Source organism: Arachis ipaensis, chromosome B1, assembly GCF_059453495.1.
Source record: "Arachis ipaensis isolate K30076 ecotype BB chromosome B1, ASM5945349v1, whole genome shotgun sequence".
Lineage (NCBI taxonomy): Eukaryota > Viridiplantae > Streptophyta > Magnoliopsida > Fabales > Fabaceae > Arachis > Arachis ipaensis.
In genome coordinates, this window is record NC_142436.1 from 96,840,455 (window position 1) to 96,852,683 (window position 12,229).

The 12,229-nt window shown below is 37.1% G+C and overlaps 2 non-coding genes across 2 annotated transcripts; both read left to right on the forward strand.

The window, feature by feature from the left end:
- Positions 1-765: 765 nt before the first annotated feature.
- Positions 766-873, forward strand: LOC148577574 (small nucleolar RNA R71). Its single transcript, XR_015903921.1, has one exon. It is a non-coding gene; the product is annotated as a small nucleolar RNA R71 (small nucleolar RNA).
- An 8,912-nt stretch (positions 874-9,785) lies between these two features.
- Positions 9,786-9,893, forward strand: LOC148577575 (small nucleolar RNA R71). The gene has a single exon (XR_015902838.1). It is a non-coding gene; the product is annotated as a small nucleolar RNA R71 (small nucleolar RNA).
- The last annotated feature ends 2,336 nt before the right edge of the window (positions 9,894-12,229 follow it).

Sequence of the window (12,229 nt, forward strand, 5' to 3'; positions counted from 1 at the left end):
GGCCATGGTGCTGATGTCAATGGCCTTGCACTCTCCTTTTGGGTTCTCTTCTGTATTGCTTGGGAGAGTACTGGGAGGGATTTCAGTGATCCTTTTACTCAGCTGGCCCACTTGTGCTTCCAGATTTCTAATGGAAGATCTTGTTTCATTCATGAAACTTACAGTGGCCTTAGACAGATCAGAGACTAGATTTGCTAAATTAGAAGCATTTTGTTCAGAGTTCTCTGTCTGTTGTTGAGTTGATGATGGAAAAGGCTTGCTGTTGCTAAACCTGTTTCTTCCACCATTGTTAAAGCCTTGTTGAGGCTTTTGATCCTTCCATGAGAAATTTGGATGATTTCTCCATGATGAGTTATAGGTGTTTCCATAAGGTTCACCTAAGTAGTTCACCTCTGCTATTGCAGGGTTCTCAGGATCATAAGCTTCTTCTTCAGGAGAAGCCTCTTGAGTACTGTTGGATGCAGCTTGCATTCCATTCAAACTCTAAGAAATTATATTGACTTGCTGAGTCAATATTTTGTTCTGAGCCAATATGGCATTCAGAGTATCAACTTCAAGAACTCCCTTCTTCACAGGCGTCCCATTACTCACAGGATTCCTTTCAGAAGTGTACATGAATTGGTTATTAGCAACCATGTCAATGAGTTCTTGAGCTTCTGCAGGCGTTTTCTTTAGGTGAATGGATCCACCTGCAGAAGTGTCCAGTGACATCTTCGATAGCTCAGATAAACCATCATAGAATATATCCAGGATGGTCCATTCTGAAAGCATGTCAGAAGAACACTTTTTGGTCAACTGTTTGTATCTTTCCCAAGCTTCATAGAAGGATTCACCTTCTTTCTGTCTGAAGGTTTGAACATCAGCTCTAAGCTTGCTCAGCTTTTGAGGAGGAAAGTACTTGGCTAAGAAAGCCGTGACCAGCTTATCCCAAGAGTTCAGGCTGTCTTTGGGTTAAGAATCCAACCATAATCTAGCTTTGTCTCTTACAGCAGAAGGGAAAAGCATGAGCCTGTAGACTTCAGGATCTACTCCATTAGTCTTAACAGTATCACATATCTGCAAGAATTCAGTTAAGAACTGAAAAGGATCTTCAGATGGAAGTCCATGAAACTTGCAGTTCTGCTGCATCAGAGAAACTAATTGAGGTTTCAGCTCAAATTTGTTTGCTCCAATGGCAGGAATGGAGATGCTTCTTCCATGTAATTTGGAATTAGGTGCAGTAAAGTCACCAAGCATTCTCCTTGCATTATTATTATTTTCGGCTGCCATCTCCTCTTCTTGTTTGAAAATTCCTAACAGGTGCTTACTGGTTAGTTGTAATTCAGAGTCCTTTCAGGTTCTGGATCTGCTTCAACAAGAATATTCTTGTCCTTGCTCCTGCTTATATGACAAAGAAAAAGGCACAGAAAAATAATAATAATAGAGATCCCTTTTTTTTTTTTTGAATGAGGGAGAGATGTTAGTAGATGAATAAAAAAAATAGAAGGAGATGAGAGAGAAGAGAATTTTCGAAAATAATTTTTGAAAAAGAGTTAGTGATTTTTGAAAATAGTTTTTGAAAAATGTTAGTAATTTTCGAAAATTAAGATTTAAAAATTAAAATAATTAATAAATTAAAAAGAAATTTTGAAAAAGGGGGAAGATATTTTCGAAAATGAGAGAGAGAGAGTTAGTTAGGTAGTTTTGAAAAAGTTAAGAAACAAACAAAAAGTTAGTTAGTTAGTTGAAACAACTTTTGAAAAGATAGGAAGTTAGGAAGTTAGAGAAGATATTTTGAAATCAAATATTTTTTTTTTAAAAAGATAAGATAGAAAGATATTTTTGAAAAGATATGATAGGAATTAGTTTTGAAAAAGATTTGATTTTTAAAATCACAATTAATGACTTGATTCATAAGAAATCACAAGATATGATTCTAGAACTTAAAGTTTGAATCTTTCTTAACAAGCAAGTAACAAACTTCAAATTTTTGAATCAAAACATTAATTGATTATGTTATTTTCGAAAATTTGGTATAAAAATAAAAAAAAAAGATTTTTTCTTTTTTTTGAAAAATATTTTTGGAATTTTCGAAAATAACTAAGAATTTTGAAAAAGATTTGATTTTTGAAAAAGATTTTGAAAAAGATAAGATTTTCAAATTGAAAATTTGATTTGACTCATAAGAAACAACTAGATTTTAAAAATTTTTGAAAAAGTCAAATCTAATTTTCGAATTTATGAGAGAGAAAAAGGGAAAGATATTTTTTTTTATTTTTGAATTTTTATGATGAGAGGGGAAAACACTAAAAAGATGCAATGCATGAAATTTTTAGATCAAAACATGTGATGCATGCAAGAATGCTATGAATGTCAAGATGAACACCAAGAACACTTTGAATGTCAAGATGAACATCATAGACACAATTTTGAAAAAATTTTTAATGCAAAGAAAACATGCAAGACACCAAACTTAGAATTCTTTAACACTTACGCACTAAGAATTCAAGAATGCATATGATAAACATGAAAAGACACAAATCAAAAAATCTTCAAGATCAAACAAGAAGACTTACCAAGAACAACTTGAAGATCATGAAGAACACTATGAATGCATGATATTTTCGAAAAAATGCAAGATGCATATGCAATTGACACCAAACTTATAACATGACTCAAGACTCAAACAAGAAACACAAAAATATTTTTGATTTTTATGATTTTCTAATTTTTTTGTATTTTTATTTATTATTTTTTTTTTCGAAAATTATTGTGAAAAATAAAAATAAGGATTTCAAAATTTTTAATATGAATTCCAGGAATCTTGCCATGTTAGTCTTAAAGCTCCAATCAAAGGGTCAGGCATGGCTCAATAGCCAGCCAAGCTTTAGTATGTAACTCAGACATGACACGCCTGACATTCCTTACATTCAACAGCCAATTGGCTAAGAAAGATAAAGAAGCTCTTCTCTTGGGTATAAGGATTGAGACATGGCTTTACAGCCAGCCAGGCTTCAACATGCTTCATGAAACGCTAGAATTCATTCTTAAAAATTCTGAAACCATAGAATAATTTATTTTTGAAAACATATTATTTTTTTTTTTTGAAAATATTGTTATTATTTTTTTTTTCGAAAACAGATGAGAAAATTTTAGAAATATTTTTGAAAAATTTTTGAAAACAAAATAAAAAGAAAATTACCTAATCTGAGCAACAAGATGAACCGTCAGTTGTCCATACTCGAACAATCCCCGGCAACGGCGCCAAAAACTTGGTGCACGAAATTGTGATCTCCAGGCTCGAACAAATCCTGGTAATGGCTCCAAAGCTTGGTGCTCTGATCTTAATTCATAATTGTCACAACTTCGATACAACTAACCAGCAAGTGCACTGGGTCGTCCAAGTAATACCTTACGTGAGTAAGGGTCGAATCCCACGGAGATTGTTGGTATGAAGCAAGCTATGGTCACCTTGTAAATCTTAGTCAGGCAGATATAAAACAGTGATATGGTTTTCGAATAATGAATAATAAAATAGGGATAGAGACACTTATGTAATTCATTGATAGGAATTTCAGATAAGCGAATGGAGATGCTTTCGTTCCTCTGAACCTCTGCTTTCCTGCTATCTTCATCCAATCAGTCTTACTCCTTTCCATGGCTGGCTTTATGCAAGGGCATCACCGTTGTCAGTGGCTACATCCCCTCCTCTCAGTGAATAATATGCTAACGCACCCTGTCACGGCACGGCTATTCATCTGTCGGTTCTCCATCATGCTGGAATAGGATTCACCCTCCTTTTGCGTCTGTCACTAACGCCCAACAATCGCGAGTTTGAAGCTCGTCACAGTCATTCAATCATTGAATCCTACTCGGAATACCACAGACAAGGTTTAGACTTTCCGGATTCTCTTGAATGCCGCCATCATTCTAGCTTACGCCACGAAGATTCTGGTTAGGAGATCTAAGAGATATTCATTCTAGCTTATTTCATGTAGAACGGAAGTGTTTGTCAGGCACGTGTTCATAGGGGAGATGGTGATGAGCGTCACACATAATCATCACCTTCATCATGTTCTTGGGTGCGAATAGATATCTTAGAAGCGAAATAAGAAGAATTGAATAGAAAACAGTAGTACTTTGCATTAATCTTTGAGGAACAGCAGAGCTCCACACCTTAATCTATGGAGTGTAGAAATTCTACCGTTGAAAATACATAAGTGATAGGTCCAGGCATGGCCGTGTGGCCAGCCCCCATGGTCTAAGAACAATGCGTTCCAAGATCCTCAAAAAGACTAGTAAAAGGTCCTATTTATAATAAACTAGCTACTAGGGTTTACATGAGTAAGTAATTGATGCATAAATCCACTTCCTGGGCCCACTTGGTGTGTGTTTGGGCTGAGCCTAAGTGTTGTACGTGCAGAGGCCATTTGTGGAGTTGAACGCCAGTTTCTGTGCCAGTTTGGGCGTTCAACTCTGGTTTTGGATCCTTTTCTGGCGCTGGACGCCAGATTTGGGCAGAATGCTGGCGTTGAACGCCAGTTTACGTCGTCAATTCTTGGCCAAAGTATGGACTATTATACATTGCTGGAAAGCCCTGGATGTCTAATTTCTAACGCAATTGGAAGCGCGCCATTTCGAGTTCTGTAGCTCCAGAAAATCCACTTTGAGTGCAGGGAGGTCAGAATCCAACAGCATCAGCAGTCCTTTTTCAACCTCTGAATCTGATTTCTGCTCAAGTCCCTCAATTTCAGCCAGAAAATACCTGAAATCATAGAAAAACACACAAACTCATAGTAAAGTCCAGAAATGTGAATTTAACATAAAAACTAATGAAAACATCCCTAAAAGTAACTAGATCCTACTAAAAACATACTAAAAACAATGCCAAAAAGCGTATAAATTATCCGCTCATCACAACACCAAACTTAAATTGTTGCTTGTCCCCAAGCAACTGAAAATCAAATAGGATAAAAAGAAGAGAATATACTATAAATTCCAAACTATCAATGAAACATAGCTCCAATCATATGAGCGGGACTTATAGCTTTTTGCCTCTTAAATAGTTTTGGCATCTCACTTTATCCATTGAGGTTCAGAATGATTGGCATCTATAGGAACTCAGAGTTCAGATAGTGTTATTGATTCTCCTAGTTCAGTATGATGATTCTTGAACACAGCTTCCTTATGAGTCTTGGCCGTGGCCCTTAGCACTTTGTTTTCCAGTATTACCACCGGATACATAAATGCCACAGACACATAATTGGGTGAACCTTTTCAGATTGTGACTCAGCTTTGCTAAAGTCCCCAATTAGAGGTGTCCAGGGTTCTTAAGCACACTCTTCTTTTGCTTTGGACCTTGACTTTAACCGCTCAGTCTCAAGTTTTCACTTGACACCTACACGCCACAAGCACATGGATAGGGACAGCTTGGTTTAGCCGCTTAGACCAGGATTTTATTCCTTTAGGCCCTCCTATCCACTGATGCTCAAAGCCTTGGGATCCTTTTTATTTGCCCTTGCCTTTTGGTTTTAAGGGTTATTGGCTTTTTCTGCTTGCTTTTACTTTTTCTTTCTATTTTTTTTTTCGCCTATATTTTTTTTTTTTTTCTGCAAGCTTTGTTCTTTGCTGCTTTTTCTTGCTTCAAGAATCATTTTTATGATTTTTCAGATTATCAAATAACATGTCTCCTAGTCATCATTCTTTCAAGAGCCAACATATTTAACATTCTTAAACAACAACTTCAAAAGACATATGCACTGTTCAAGCATACATTCAGAAAACAAGAAGCATTGTCACCACATCAATATTATTAAACTAAGTTCAAGGATAAATTCGAAACTCATGTACTTCTTGTTCTTTTGAATTAAAACATTTTTCATTTAAGAGAGGTGATGGATTCATAGGACATTTATAACTTTAAGACATAGTTACTAACTACTAATGATCATGTAATGAAGACACAAACACAGATAAGCACATAACATAGAAAACGAAAAACAGAGAAAGCAAGAACAAGGAATGAATCCACCTTAGTGATGGTGGCGTTTCCTTCTTGAGGAACCAATGATGTCCTTGAGCTCTTCTATGTCTCTTCCTTGTCTTTGTTGCTCCTCCCTCATTGCTTTTTGATCTTCTCTTATTTCATGAAGCATGATGGAGTGCTCTTGATGTTCCACCCTTAGTTGTCCCATATTGGAACTCAATTCTCCTAGGGAGGTGTTGATTTGCTCCCAATAGTTTTGTGGAGGAAAGTGCATTTGAGGCATTTCCGGAATCTCATGGTGATGAGCTTCATACGCCTCTTGAGCTCCATGAGCGGGCTCTCTTGCTTGCTCTATCTTTTTCTTAGTGATGGACTTTTCCTCTTTAATGAGGATATCTCCCTCTATGTCAATCCCAGCCGAATTGCATAGGTGGCAAATGAGGTGAGGAAAGGCTAACCTTGCCATGGTGGAGGACTTGTCAGCCACCTTGTAGAGTTCTTGAGGTATAATCTCATGAACTTCCACCTCTTCTCCAATCATGATGCTATGGATCATGATGGCCCGGTCTATAGTAACTTCAGACCGGTTGCTAGTGGGAATGATTGAGCATTGAATGAACTCCAACCATCCTCTAGCTACAGGCTTGAGGTCCAATCTTCTTAGTTGAACCGGCTTGCCTTTGGAGTCAATCTTCCATTGAGCTCCTTCTACACATATGTCCATAAGGACTTGGTCCAACCTTTGATCAAAGTTGACTCTCCTTGTGTAGGGGCGTGCGTTCTCTTCCATGTATGGCAAGTTGAACGCCAACCTCACATTTTCCGGACTAAAATCTAAGTATTTCCCCCGAACCATTGTAACATAGTTCTTTGGATCCGGGTTCTTACTTTGATCATGGTTCTTGGTGATCCATGCATTGGCATAGAACTCTTGAACCATTAGGATGCCGACTTGTTGGATGGGGTTTGTTAGAACTTCCCAACCTCTTCTTTGAATTTTATGTCGGATCTCCGGATACTCATTTCTTTTGAGTTTAAAAGGGACCTCAGGGATCACCTTCTTCTTGGCCACAACATCATAGAAGTGGTCTTGATGGGCTTTGGAGATGAACCTTTCCATCTCCCATGACTCGGATGTGGAAGCTTTTGCCTTCCCTTTCCCTCTTCTAGAGGATTCTCCGGTCTTGGGTGCCATCAATGGTAATGGAAAAACAAAAAAAGCTATGCTTTTACCACACCAAACTTAGAATATTGCTCGCCCTCAAGCAATAAACAAAAGAATAGAAGAAGAAGAAGAAGAAGAAGAAATATGGAGAGGGAGAGGGAGATGTGGTTTCGGCTAAGGAGAGTGTAGAGTGGTGTGTTTTGTGAATTTGGTGAAGAATGGAGGTCTTTATATAGGGAATAGAGGGGGGTTAAGGTTCGGCCATATGGGAGGGTTTGGGTGGGAAATTGGTTTTGAATTTTGAAGGTAGGTGGAGTTTATGAGGCAGGTTTATTGGGAAGAGTGGGTGGATGTGAGTGGTGAAGGTTTAGTGGGGAAGAGAGCTTGAGGTGATTGGTGAGGGGTTTCTAGGAAAGAGTGTTTATGGGGTTGTGTGAAAGAGAGTGGTGAGAAGAAGTGAGTGGAGGTAGGTGGGGATCCTGTGGGGTCCACAGATCCTGAGTGGATCCTGTGGGGTCCACAGATCCTGAGGTGTTCAAGGCATTTACATTCCTGCACCATTAGGCATGTAAAAATGCCTTTGTACCCAACTCTGGGCGTTCAGCGCCAGGTTGGTGGCCATTTTGGGCGTTCAACGCCCATTTGTGTGCCATTTCTGGCGTTGAACGCCAGAACCATGCCTGTTCTGGCGTTCAGCGCCCAGAAGCTGCCTATTTTGGGCGTTCAGCGCCAGAACCATGCTCTGTTCTGGCGCTGAACGCCAGACAGATGCTCCTCCAGGGTGTGATTTTTCTTCTGCTGTTTTTGATTCCGTTTTCAATTTTTCTATTTATTTTGTGACTCCACATGATCATGAACCTATAAAGACACATAACTAAGAAAAATATAGTTAGATAAATAAACATTGGGTTGCCTCCCAACAAGCGCTTCTTTAATGTCAATAGCTTGACAGTGGACTCTCATGGAGCCTCACAGATGTGCAGAGCTTTGTTGAGACTCTCCAACACCAAACTTAGAGTTTGGATATGGGAGTTAAACACCAAACTTAGAGTTTGGTTGTGGCCTCCCAACACCAAACTTAGAGTTTGACTGTGGGGGCTCTGGTTGACTCTGCTTTGAGAGAAGCTTTTCAAGCTTCCTCTCCATGGTTGCAGAGGGAGATCCTTGAGTTTTGAATACAAGGGAGTTCTCATTCCATTGAAGGACTATTTCACCTCTGTCAACATCAATCACAGCTCTTGCTGTGGTTAGGAAAGGTCTTCCTAGGATGATGGATTCATCCTCTTCCTTTCCAGTATCCAGGACTATGAAATCAGTAGGTATGTAAAGGCCCTCAACCTTTACTAATACATCTTCTACTTGTCCATAAGCCTGTCTTCTTGAGCTGTCTGCCATCTCTAGTGAGATTTTAGCAGCTTGCACTCCATAGATTCCCAGTTTCTCTATTACAGAGAGGGGCATGAGGTTTATTCCTGAACCAAGGTCACACAGAGCCTTAAAGATCATGGTGCCTATGGTACAGGGTATTATGAACTTTCCAGGATCCTGTCTCTTCTGAGGCAATGTCAGTTGATCCAGATCACTTAGTTCATTGATGAACAAGGGAGGTTCAACTTCCCAAGCATCAATGCCAAATAATTTGGCATTCAGCTTCATGATTACACCAAGAAACTTGGCAGTTTGCTCTTCAGTAACATCCTCATTCTCTTCAGAAGAGGAATACTCATCAGAGCTCATGAAGGGCATAAGGAGGTTCAATGGGATCTCTATGCTCTCTAGATGGGCCTCAGAGTCCTTTGGTTCCTCAGAGGGAAGCTCCTTATCGATCACTGGACGTCCCAGGAGGTCTTCCTCCTTGGGAGTCACGTCCTCCACTCCACTTGTAGGTTCGGCCATGGTGCTGATGTCAATGGCCTTGCACTCTCCTTTTGGGTTCTCTTCTGTATTGCTTGGGAGAGTACTGGGAGGGATTTCAGTGATCCTTTTACTCAGCTGGCCCACTTGTGCTTCCAGATTTCTAATGGAAGATCTTGTTTCATTCATGAAACTTACAGTGGCCTTAGACAGATCAGAGACTAGATTTGCTAAATTAGAAGCATTTTGTTCAGAGTTCTCTGTCTGTTGCTGAGTTGATGATGGAAAAGGCTTGCTGTTGCTAAACCTGTTTCTTCCACCATTGTTAAAGCCTTGTTGAGGCTTTTGATCCTTCCATGAGAAATTTGGATGATTTCTCCATGATGAGTTATAGGTGTTTCCATAAGGTTTACCTATGTAGTTCACCTCTACTATTGCAGGGTTCTCAGGATCATAAGCTTCTTCTTCAGGAGAAGCCTCTTGAGTACTGTTGGATGCAGCTTGCATTCCATTCAGACTCTAAGAAATTATATTGACTTGCTGAGTCAATATTTTGTTCTGAGCCAATATGGCATTCAGAGTATCAACTTCAAGAACTCCCTTCTTCATAGGCGTCCCATTACTCACAGGATTCCTTTCAGAAGTGTACATGAACTGGTTATTAGCAACCATGTCAATGAGTTCTTGAGCTTCTGCAGGCGTTTTCTTTAGGTGAATGGATCCACCTGCAGAAGTGTCCAGTGACATCTTTGATAGCTCAGATAAACCATCATAGAATATATCCAGGATGGTCCATTCTGAAAGCATGTCAGAAGGACACTTTTTGGTCAACTGTTTGTATCTTTCCCAAGCTTCATAGAAGGATTCACCTTCTTTCTGTCTGAAGGTTTGAACATCAGCTCTAAGCTTGCTCAGCTTTTAAGGAGGAAAGTACTTGGCTAAGAAAGCCGTGACCAGCTTATCCCAAGAGTTCAGGCTGTCTTTGGGTTGAGAATCCAACCATAATCTAGCTTTGTCTCTTACAGCAGAAGGGAAAAGCATGAGCCTGTAGACTTCAGGATCTACTCCATTAGTCTTAACAGTATCACATATCTGCAAGAATTCGGTTAAGAACTGAAAAGGATCTTCAGATGAAAGTCCATGAAACTTGCAGTTCTGCTGCATCAGAGAAACTAATTGAGGTTTCAGCTCAAATTTGTTTGCTCCAATGGCAGGAATGGAGATGCTTCTTCCATGTAAATTGGAATTAGGTGCAGTAAAGTCACCAAGCATCCTCCTTGCATTATTATTATTTTCGACTGCCATCTCCTCTTCTTGTTTGAAAATTCCTAACAGGTGCTTACTGGTTAGTTGTAATTCAGAGTCCTTTCAGGTTCTGGATCTGCTTCAACAAGAATATTCTTGTCCTTGCTCCTGCTTATATGACAAAGAAGAAGGCACAGAAAAATAATAATAATAGAGATCCCTTTTTTTTTTTTTTGAATGAGGGAGAGATGTTAGTAGATGAATAAAAAAAATAGAAGGAGATGAGAGAGAAGAGAATTTTCGAAAATAATTTTTGAAAAAGAGTTAGTAATTTTTGAAAATAGTTTTTGAAAAATGTTAGTAATTTTCGAAAATTAAGATTTAAAAATTAAAATAATTAATAAATTAAAAAGAAATTTTGAAAAAGGGGGAAGATATTTTTGAAAATGAGAGAGAGAGAGTTAGTTAGGTAGTTTTGAAAAAGTTAAGAAACAAACAAAAAGTTAGTTAGTTAGTTGAAACAACTTTTGAAAAGATAGGAAGTTAGGAAGTTAGAGAAGATATTTTGAAATCAAATATTTTTTTTTTTTAAAAAGATAAGATAGAAAGATATTTTTGAAAAGATATGATAGGAATTAGTTTTGAAAAAGATTTGATTTTTAAAATCACAATTAATGACTTGATTCATAAGAAATCACAAGATATGATTCTAGAACTTAAAGTTTGAATCTTTCTTAACAAGCAAGTAACAAACTTCAAATTTTTGAATCAAAACATTAATTGATTATGTTATTTTCGAAAATTTGGTATAAAAATAAAAAAAAAAGATTTTTTCTTTTTTTTGAAAAATATTTTTGGAATTTTCGAAAATAACTAAGAATTTTGAAAAAGATTTGATTTTTGAAAAAGATTTTGAAAAAGATAAGATTTTCAAATTGAAAATTTGATTTGACTCATAAGAAACAACTAGATTTTAAAAATTTTTGAAAAAGTCAAATCTAATTTTCGAATTTATGAGAGAGAAAAAGGGAAAGATATTTTTTTTTATTTTTGAATTTTTATGATGAGAGGGGAAAACACTAAAAAGATGCAATGCATGAAATTTTTAGATCAAAACATGTGATGCATGCAAGAATGCTATGAATGTCAAGATGAACACCAAGAACACTTTGAATGTCAAGATGAACATCATAGACACAATTTTGAAAAAATTTTTAATGCAAAGAAAACATGCAAGACACCAAACTTAGAATTCTTTAACACTTACGCACTAAGAAGTCAAGAATGCATATGATAAACATGAAAAGACACAAATCAAAAAATCTTCAAGATCAAACAAGAAGACTTACCAAGAACAACTTGAAGATCATGAAGAACACTATGAATGCATGATATTTTCGAAAAAATGCAAGATGCATATGCAATTGACACCAAACTTATAACATGACTCAAGACTCAAACAAGAAACACAAAAATATTTTTGATTTTTATGATTTTCTAATTTTTTTGTATTTTTATTTATTATTTTTTTTTTCGAAAATTATTGTGAAAAATAAAAATAAGGATTTCAAAATTTTTAATATGAATTCGAGGAATCTTGCCATGTTAGTCTTAAAGCTCCAATCAAAGGGTCAAGCATGGCTCAATAGCCAGCCAAGCTTTAGTATGTAACTCAGACATGACACGCCTGACATTCCTTACATTCAACAGCCAATTGGCTAAGAAAGATAAAGAAGCTCTTCTCTTGGGTATAAGGATTGAGACATGGCTTTACAGCCAGCCAGGCTTCAACATGCTTCATGAAACGCTAGAATTCATTCTTAAAAATTCTGAAACCATAGAATAATTTATTTTTGAAAACATATTATTTTTTTTTTTGAAAATATTGTTATTATTTTTTTTTTCGAAAACAGATGAGAAAATTTTAGAAATATTTTTGAAAAATTTTTGAAAACAAAATAAAAAGAAAATTACCTAATCTGAGCAACAAGATGAACCGT